The sequence below is a fragment of the Cebus imitator genome, unplaced genomic scaffold, assembly GCF_001604975.1.
Source record: "Cebus imitator isolate Cc_AM_T3 unplaced genomic scaffold, Cebus_imitator-1.0 Scaffold60, whole genome shotgun sequence".
Taxonomy (NCBI): Eukaryota; Metazoa; Chordata; class Mammalia; order Primates; family Cebidae; genus Cebus; species Cebus imitator.
In genome coordinates, this window is record NW_016107375.1 from 6,983,742 (window position 1) to 6,993,144 (window position 9,403).

General features: G+C 45.0%; 1 protein-coding gene across 2 annotated transcripts in view; it reads right to left on the minus strand.

Annotated features, from left to right (window-relative positions):
* The window catches only part of SETBP1 (SET binding protein 1), a 377,233-nt gene extending 372,613 nt beyond the window's left edge, over positions 1-4,620 (minus strand). The window contains exon 1 of one of the 2 annotated variants that reach the window (XM_017529721.2): positions 4,298-4,620. The gene's annotated coding sequence lies outside the window, so the exon portion shown is untranslated. Of the gene's footprint in view, positions 1-3,645; positions 3,777-4,297 lie in introns of those variants that run through there. The other variant, XM_017529722.2, reaches the window with a different exon arrangement.
* Between the last annotated feature and the right edge of the window lie 4,783 nt (positions 4,621-9,403).

Sequence of the window (9,403 nt, forward strand, 5' to 3'; positions counted from 1 at the left end):
AAAAAGCTCTAAAAAATGAGCTGTTCTGGATTGAAACCTATGAAATGGTTTCAATTGTATGAAATTGTAAATGAGAATAGTAAGGACCATAAGCTTCAACTCAGTCATCTATGATCACAGTCCCCCAAAACCTTCTGTAGCCCCAACTTGATGTATCTAAGGGGGCATCAAAATTTATTAGAAAGCTCAGTAAAAATGGAAAATTAAAACTCAGAGCTAAGTAAAAAGGTAGATTGGCAGCATCCTTCTGCATTCATGAATTATAGTCTGGGGACATCTTGGTGTTTTCTTTTCTGCACTGTTCAGATATATATATGGCAGGCCAAAGGATGTGCGACTTCGTAAAGAAATTGTAAAACACCAGGGTTGCCTTTAAAAAACACTCTAAAAGAAACTCAAACTTATGGCAATATGCACAATGGTATCACTCCTTATTCCTGGCCCAAAACACTTCAGGAAACTCACTAGATTTCATGATATGCCACAAGATAGGAATGGAATTGGTCCCTTCAGAGAAACCCAGGACCATACAAAATGATGTGCAACAGGGAAGACCTCTATGAAGCTTCCTTTCTTCAGCCCAGTGCTGCTAACCCTCCAGGACAGCCTCCTGCGCTGCCACCACCAGTCCCTGGTAGGACTCCTCCATAAACTGAGTCCCTGAACAAACTCAATAACACCATCCCATGTTTAAAGCACTGCAATTCCTCCTTACAATGCTAATGTGTTCATAATAATTTACTCCATTCTTCTGGCAGGAGCAAAACTGAAACAACTTGAAATGCCATCAGCAAAAAGTTATTTATTTCCCATTCCTGAGCATCAGAGAAAACAGGGTTTCATTGGCTGGATCTGCGTTCAATAGCTTTCTGGTTTCAATTTAAACTTCAAGTCTCCAAGGAAAAAACTGGCATTCTGGGAGGTCCAGGACCAGCCAAGTTTCAGTGTCTCCAGAGGAACCCAGAAAGGATGCCCCATCCAGCTAGCTATTTCTCATCTTCTATATAATATTTTGCATATTATACAGAAGCTTTGAGGCAGAGATTGAAGTACAACTAAAAATAATGACCACATTGAGACAACTCTCCTCTCCTAGAGGTACACTTTTGTGCCAGAGAAGTATGGATTCATCCCCTCACAGAATTCAAAGTTAACAGAAGAAATGGAACAGGAGCTCCAGGGAAAAGTACCTACCTATTTATTTCTTCTTCAGCAAAATCCTGCCTCCTGCCTCTCCCCACTCACCATTTTCAACTAAATCCTACAACACCACCAAGCACTGTTTCCTATTCCCCCAGCCCTGATTTAGGTCAGGTGATTTGCAAAGTAGTTCACTGGGAGTAAAGCAAGTCCATGACCAGAAGCCCTTGCACCAGGGGTTGTTGGGCTTACTCAAAGATACCTCTAGGTTTCCCTGTGTGATGTCCAGGGCAAGGCCTTCCAGCAGAGCCTTCCTATGTAACATTCTGATGTGAATATACAAAAGATCAAATTACAGCCCTTCACTTGCCTAGCCCTTTCATGAACATATAAGGCAGTTGATATTTTCTCCCAAGCTAGATGTGGCCCCCTTCTTAACCGACACTGCTGCCTCTTAGACATTCCACCTTATGTTCACTGCAAACCATCCCCTCCCCCACCTCCAGTTTGTTTATTCCAGAGATACATCCATTTTCCCAGCTAAGAGAGACAAGTCCGTTTCCCTCTTCTGGCTCCCGTTGGCGCATTCACTCACTACCTCCTCCCCCAGCTCAGCTCAGGTTACTGTAGTGGCCAGCAACTCCCACAGCCCAAGTCTGACACCAGCTCAACTTCCCAAGACCAATCGTTTGTTTTTGTTTTGGTTTTTTCCCCTTAATGGGGTAGGAGAGACTGTGTGCCAAGCAACAACACTCCGGGTACCTGGTCTCCATATCTTTTGCAGCTACATTCCCTGCAGCCTGCAAATACTCTGTTTAACCACATTTGATTTCTTTCTTCCTCCTCTTCCGACTTTCTCCAAAACACTGTCTTAACCTTTCTGGCAACAAGCAATGAAATTAAGCACAGGTGAAAACACAGCACCTTCACCTTCGCTCTGAAACCTGGGAATCCCAGAGCAACAGAGCTCACGCCTCCCTCAGGGAGGTTAAGGATGGTAGAAGCCACAGAAATCAGGAAAAGGGGGGAGTGACCTGGGATTGTAAACTGGCTACATCTTAAAGTACTACAAACTTTCTCCTCCCTCACACGCCCCTGGCCGGTTGGCTCCGCCTTCCCATCCCAGCTGGGGTGTGCAAAGGAAACTCTCCCCCCAACGCCCAGGTCTGCTCCAGTGTTGTAGATGTGGCCTGCATTCAACACCACCCTTCCTCTCCGAAAGCCTCTTCTCTACCCCATCCCCTCTTTACCACAACACACACATGCTTTGTACAGGATGATGAGTTTGGATGGGGCACAGGAGATACACCTATTTACTAAAGGAGGGTAAGAGATGGTGCCAAATTGCCAGATAGTTAGGTGTCAGCACAGAAACTTCAAGAAATTAGTTTTTAGTATAAATATACAGAAAAAGAAGAAAAACAGGATAAAGAGTGAAGGAATGAAAAGAAAAAGAAGGAAAAAGATGTCAAAGAAAAGCAAGTAATGGCAGTATTTCCTTAGAAGCCTTGTGGACTCCAACTAAACTTTAAGGTTTGAAAGGTGTGGATATTTGGCAGGAGGTAGCGGGAGTGTAGGGGCTGAAAGGGAAAGGTCTCTGCTGTAGAAGTCCAGAATAAACTGGCCTTTTGGAGGAGAGTTTCTGCAGGGATAAAGAGACACACAAATTGCCCTTTTAGCGTTAGATGTCAACCGTGAGATTATCAGGACAGTTTATTTGAAACGGAAACGAATCGGAAATCCTTCCCACAACAGTCCTTTTAGACAGATACACACCCTGAGAATCCAACACAGACGCACATAAAGAATAAATGCAGCATCAGGGGGCAATAAGGACTCCCCTTCCACACTCCCAGTACCTCTAGCCTCATCTCCTATTTCCAATTGTACAACTTTCAATCTCCAATGAAAATATTTCCAGTTGGATCCGATTTCAGACTTGTAGTAAGCGGTCTGGATAGGGGGGCGGGGGAAATAGGTGCTGTACTGTGCAGGGGAGGGGGGCTGGAAGACAGCATTTCGGCAGTTAACTTATTTTTTTAGAACCAGCATGCTCTACCGATCAGAAATTGCCATTACCCAACAATGCTTCCATCACAAACAGACACTGAAAACAGCATCCCCGTTATCACCATCTTGCTAAAGATCTGCCCTGTCCAGTTTACCTGACTTTGTCCCTGCGGAACTTCTCAGACAGTATTTTGGTCAAAGAGATAATGGTTTGGAAGACAAAAACAATAAATCGATACCGAAGGCTTCCCTTTCCGGAGTGATTTCCCACTGGAAACCACCGAGCGGGGAAGCCTGCCGTTCATTCCCAAGCCCACGGCTCCTCTAGAAACGCACACAATGCGTGCTTTCAAAAAGGCATTCGTCTGCTTTTAAGGGAATTCCTATCTTTTCAGAGTCCCAAAACCAGAGAGCATAAGAAAGAGACTCAAATCCATTGATTAAGATTTTTAAGAAAAAGACTAACACACAGCCACAACACAAGCACACACCAACCTTCGCCGGCTGGACCACTTCTTGCCTGTTCTTCTTTCTATTAACGACACGTTAGATTCTGATACATTCCCCCCCAAAAAAATCCAACTAGGTTACAATGTAGCTCTCTAGCTCCACTTAACCTGCAAGTTACAAAGAGAGCAAAAAAAAAAAAAAAAAAAAAAAAAAAAAAAAAAAATATCCTGCCTTCCCACCCCTTTCCTTACCCCCTCCCCCTCCCGAGTCCACTCCACCAACGCCAAACCCGCCAGCCCCGCCAGCCGGCGGCAGGACCGAGGGAGGGTGCAAAAGGCGAGGGGGGGAGGGGGGGAGATCAGATTAGGCGAAACTCAATAAGCTCCCAGCCTCCAGCCCAAAGCTTCCACCATCGCTGCCACCAACAAGCCACTCCAGTTGAGCCAGCCTCACCGCCCACCCGCCGGCCCGCCGGAATCGCGCCCATCTCCGGCCACCTCGCCCGGACCGGCATCCCGCCCCCTCGGCCCGGTCTCCCCCTTCCCGCCCGGTGCAAAGTCAAAGACCCAGCAAGGCGACGTGAACTTTTGCATGCAGGGCACACACGTCGCCCCTGGTTCCAGGTGTACGGGGGCCCGCGGCGCGGAGGGAGGCTGGGCGCCTGGGCTCCCGGGCTAAGGTCGCCGCTCGTGCTCACCCATGTCCCGGCGGCTCCGGCTCCGCTGGCCCCGGCGCTCGCTCAGATCCCGGCTCCCGTCGCTCGCCCGAGCCCCCAAAGGTGCTGCTGCGGCAACTCCATGGCGATGAGCATCTGTCAAACGGCGAGCCGCGGGTTGGCCGCCCTAGCTCGGGGGGCGCCGGGGCCCCCGGGCGCGCGGAGGCGGCGGCGAGCGGCGGGCGCCCCGGCCGGCCCCGCGCTTCCCGCCCGACTCGGCCGCCTCCGCCGCGCCACCGATTTATGGAGAGAGATATCAAGGGGGAAAATGGCGTCTCCGGAGCCCGAGGAGTCCTGGAGTAATCACATTCACACACACACGCCCGCACGCACACACACTCGCACACACTCGCACACAGGCGCGCGGCGAGCCCTGCTAATTTTAGCAGGAGCCAAAAAAAATTATATATATAAATATATATATATATATCCCCGTCTCTCCGATCAATGCTTTTTTTTTTTTTTTTTTTTTTTTTTTTTTTTTTTTTTTTTTTTTTTTTTTTTTTTTTTTTTTTTTTTTTTTTTTTTTTTTTTTTTTGGCTTTTTTTTTTCTGCTCTTTTTCAAAGGATGGATTGGAGCGTTAAAAATGTTGCAGGGTTTGAGCTTGCAGGAGGCGGCGCGTGGAGGGCTAGGGCGCTTTTGCTGAGCTGTGCAGTTCGGTCCGCGGCGCCCGGCGGCCCTGCCCGCCCGCTCGTCCTCCCGCGGTCGCTAGTGTTGCCGCCGCCGCCGCCGCCGCTCCATGGCCGCGCCCGCCCCGCGCCCCCGCCGCGTCCCGTCGCCGCCCGCCCGCGTCCCCGGCGAGCGCTGGAGTGGGGTCGGGCCCGTGTGCCTGCCTCCCGCGCCCTCTCCGAGTCCCGGACTCCTAGTGAAAGGAAAGGGGAGGGCGCGGGAGGGAGGAGGATCGGAGCGGCAGCGCGGCCCAGCCGAGCGGGGACCGCGACCCCGCGCTCTTCCTCGCAGGGGGCGCCGGTGCCCACGCTGCTCGCCCAGAGGGCCCGGGGCCGCTTCCCAGACCGGAGCCGGGGGAGGCGCAGCCAGTAGCCAGCCGCGAGCGACCTCTCTCCCCACCCGCCCCCCTGCCCCGGTGAATTTCTGTCAATTGAAGGGAGCACGGCTCTTCCCCGGGGAAAAGGAGAACAGTTTGTGGACGGCGATCCGGGACCCCTCGCCGCTCCCACCCCGCGCCCCTCCCGCTCCCCGGAGCCCTCGCGGCCCAGTGGCTCCTGCGCGCCGGAGTCCGCCGCGAAGACTGAGCGGCAGCGGGGAGCGCGGCGGGCTCGGCGCGGGTTCCTGGGCTCAACACTGCCACTATCTGACACAACAGGAGCAGTGTCGGGGGGGACGGCGCCCAGGCGTGAGCTGTGATAGGCTCTCGAAACTGGGCGCATTTTTTTTTTTAACCTGGTAATTATATTTCACTTTCAGGGGTTTATTTTTTTATTTTATTTTATATTTCTTTTATTAAGCGATTTGTATGCATTCATATCTCATGTACATTTTCTGGTTATTCACGAGAATTGGACACTTGAAGGGAAGGACACTGAGACATGACAAACGCACAGTGGCAGGCAGTTGTCTTCACGGTGATGGGAAGAAAAAAAGTGGAATATCTTCAGTTCTTACAAAATATGGTGGCATTTTTAATCCCTGAGTGTTTGTGTTTGGCCTACAAAGGGGGTCTTTCCAGGGAAACTGGGGAATGGAACCCTTCAGATATATGTCTATGTTATAAAACAATATAGGTTAGATACGAATTCGGGAAGGTCTGCAAATAGTTCCATTTAAAGATCTTGGGGTAAAGTTGACTCAGAACTGGGATTCTGAGAGGACTCCCATCATATTCTTCATGAGAGCTGTGGGCTATTTGGACTGACGAATGATTTGGAGGTGAGTCGGAGGCATTCCCTCACCGACACCATCAGTGGCTGCCTCCCTGCCACTGGCTGCTGGTTTGAGTTCCTTCACAGAACTTCTTCGTCAAGCTTTTCACAGGAACACTGCGGTGAAGTAGAGTGAAAGAAGCTGGGAGACTGGGGTGCACCCCTTCCAGCGTCAATCCCATTCCAATTCGTATCTGGATGGAGGTTCAGTCTGACTCAGAACGTATAGTCCAGCCTTTTACTGATCCAAGTGCTCTGTCCTCTATTTTTCAGAGGAATGTTCTGACTGGCCACAAACTTTTCATCTGTCACTGCAAGACTTCCCATGGAGCCATGTTTCAATAGGTCTTCTACTATGCTTTATTACTGCATCATTGTTATTGCTGAAAAAAAAATCATTCTTATTGCTGAAAGTTAGGAAAAAATAGCAGGGCCTATGAGCTGATGACAGAAGTAGAGATCAAAGCACAGAATACAATGTCAAAACAACACTTCCTATAATCAAATCACCTTTCCCATTTGCTTGTACACCCAGATTTCTGAAATCCTACACCAAAGTCCACAGAGAACTAAGATAGCAATGTGGCCTATTCCCTACATTTTTCCAATGGAGAAAGTAGCCCCAGAAATCAGAAAGGTTTTTCCACAAGCAAATAGCTATCTAATGTCATCCAAACCACAACTAAAGCTAATTGCCCCAGTCCTTTCCTTTCTGTAAGGTATATAGGCATATTTACAGGGTCTTCCTTCCGGTGGTGTTGTGTGGCTTAGAGGAGTAGCTAAGTACCTTATTAAAATTCACTACAATAGATGTTAAGTCTGTAAAATTATAGTGCAGCAGAAGTTTACCTATGAGATCATCTATTAGAATCCCATCTTTTTAAAACTGAGGAAAAATGAACTACCCCAAGCCACTATGTTAATTCAAAGCCAGGAATAGATGCCATATTCCTTGACTTCTTCTCCAATGTTCCTTCCTTATATGTAGCCCATCTTTGAACCATGAAAGGTGAGAGGAGAGAAAGAAAAGGAGGAATATTCTCACTCTCTTACATATATATGAAAAAATATATATGCCTCTGTGTGGGGGGGCATATATATGTTTGTGTGTGTGTGTATATGCAGTCACACACCCATAATAATGTTTCAGTGAGCAACAGACCACATATACAACTGTGGTCCCATAGAATATAATGCTGTATTTTTGCTGTACCTTTTCTATGTTTAGATACACAAATACTTACCATTGTATTACATTTTCCCACAGTATTCAGTACAGTAATATTCTGTACAGGTTTGTAGCCTAGAAGCAATAGGCTACACCACATAGCCTGGGTTTGCTGTATCCTGTATCATCTAGATTTGTGTAAGTGCCCTCCATGATGTTTGCACAAAGTCACCTACCAATATATTTCATTGAACACTTTCCCCATGGATAATTGAAGCATGATTGGTGATATGTGTGTGTATATATATATATATATATATACATATACTGTATATATACACACTATATATATATACACCATATACACTATATATATACACTATATATATACACCATATACACTATATATATACACTATATATGCTATATATATATACACACTATATATATATACACCATATACACTATATATATATACACACCATATACACTATATATTTATATACACACACCATATACACTATATATATACACCATACACACTGTATATATATACACTATATATATATACACCATATACACTATATATATATACACTATATATATATACACCATATACACTATATATATATACACTATATATATATATACACACACCATATACACTATATATATATACACCATATACACTATATATATGTACACTATATATACACCATATACACTATATATATATATATACACCATATACACTATATATATACACTATATATACACACCATATACACTATATATATACACCATATACACTATATATATGTACACACCATATACACTATATATATATACACAATATATATATATATATACACACACACACATATATATACATACAAATACATATGTAAAATAGATACAATATTTTATACATATTAATATTTTTAGTATATAACTACATAATATATTACAAATATGACCATTTTAATATATAATTTAAATTTTCATTAAAATTATTTAATTTCACTCAAATTATTTAATAAATTTAATTTCAATTTTAATATATAATAAAGGATTTCTAAAAACTAAAACCCAATCAACTGAACTATATATCTGTAAATAGAATGGGAACATCACAGGAATTCTTCTCATCTTCTTTCATAATTAGACCAGTTTGTGATCATCTGACAAACAAACCTTGACACACAGAAAGTCTGAACTTGGTAAAACTCTAGCCTGAAAATAGAGTCAGGCAATTTTAAAATACCTATTTCCAGGGCCCAGGAACCCTTTAAAAAATCAAAAGGCCATCTGAGCACTTAATGAGAATGCACAGGACATATGTCTCTTAGTCCTACACAATCTCCAATGTCACAATCATGCTGGCACTCAGCAAATAATTATGGAGCATGGTGATGGGCCAGATACTTTAGTAGCAACTGGAGATATAAATGTGACCAAGACATAGTCCCCATCCTCACAGAATTCATGACCTAGTGGGAAAGACTGACATGCAAACTTCTAACTACCACTAACACACAGAAATAGCAGAAAGGAGATGCTTACGAGGTGCATGGAGTACAGATGCTGAAGTGGTGGGAGGAGAGTCAGGTCTGAAATCATGTCTTCTTAAAAATTGCTGCACGTTTATTTTCTATGTGTATCTAACGTGCACATTTCATTTTCCCCTTTACACACACAAATATTTTTTGCTATTAACTGTTTTCCAACCAAATATAAAACTTACGAGGTCTAGGCTGTGCCTCGCATGGACAATGACAACAAATGTAGTTGAGAGTAATTGTTCCCCTGATAGCACCAAATATCTGAATTGTTGCCAACTGGGCTATTGTTCACTGCTCTGGGCATCCATGTGCCTAACCTGTAAAATGACCATAGTGATAACTCCTTCTTGTGCAAGGCCCTATGCCAGATGTACTCCAAGGATCTGCAGGATGGTCATATGCAGCAGGATTTGAGGACTAGAGGGATATATACAACTCAAAGTTTGCCTCAAAGTACAAGAGCAGGACATGTCATTT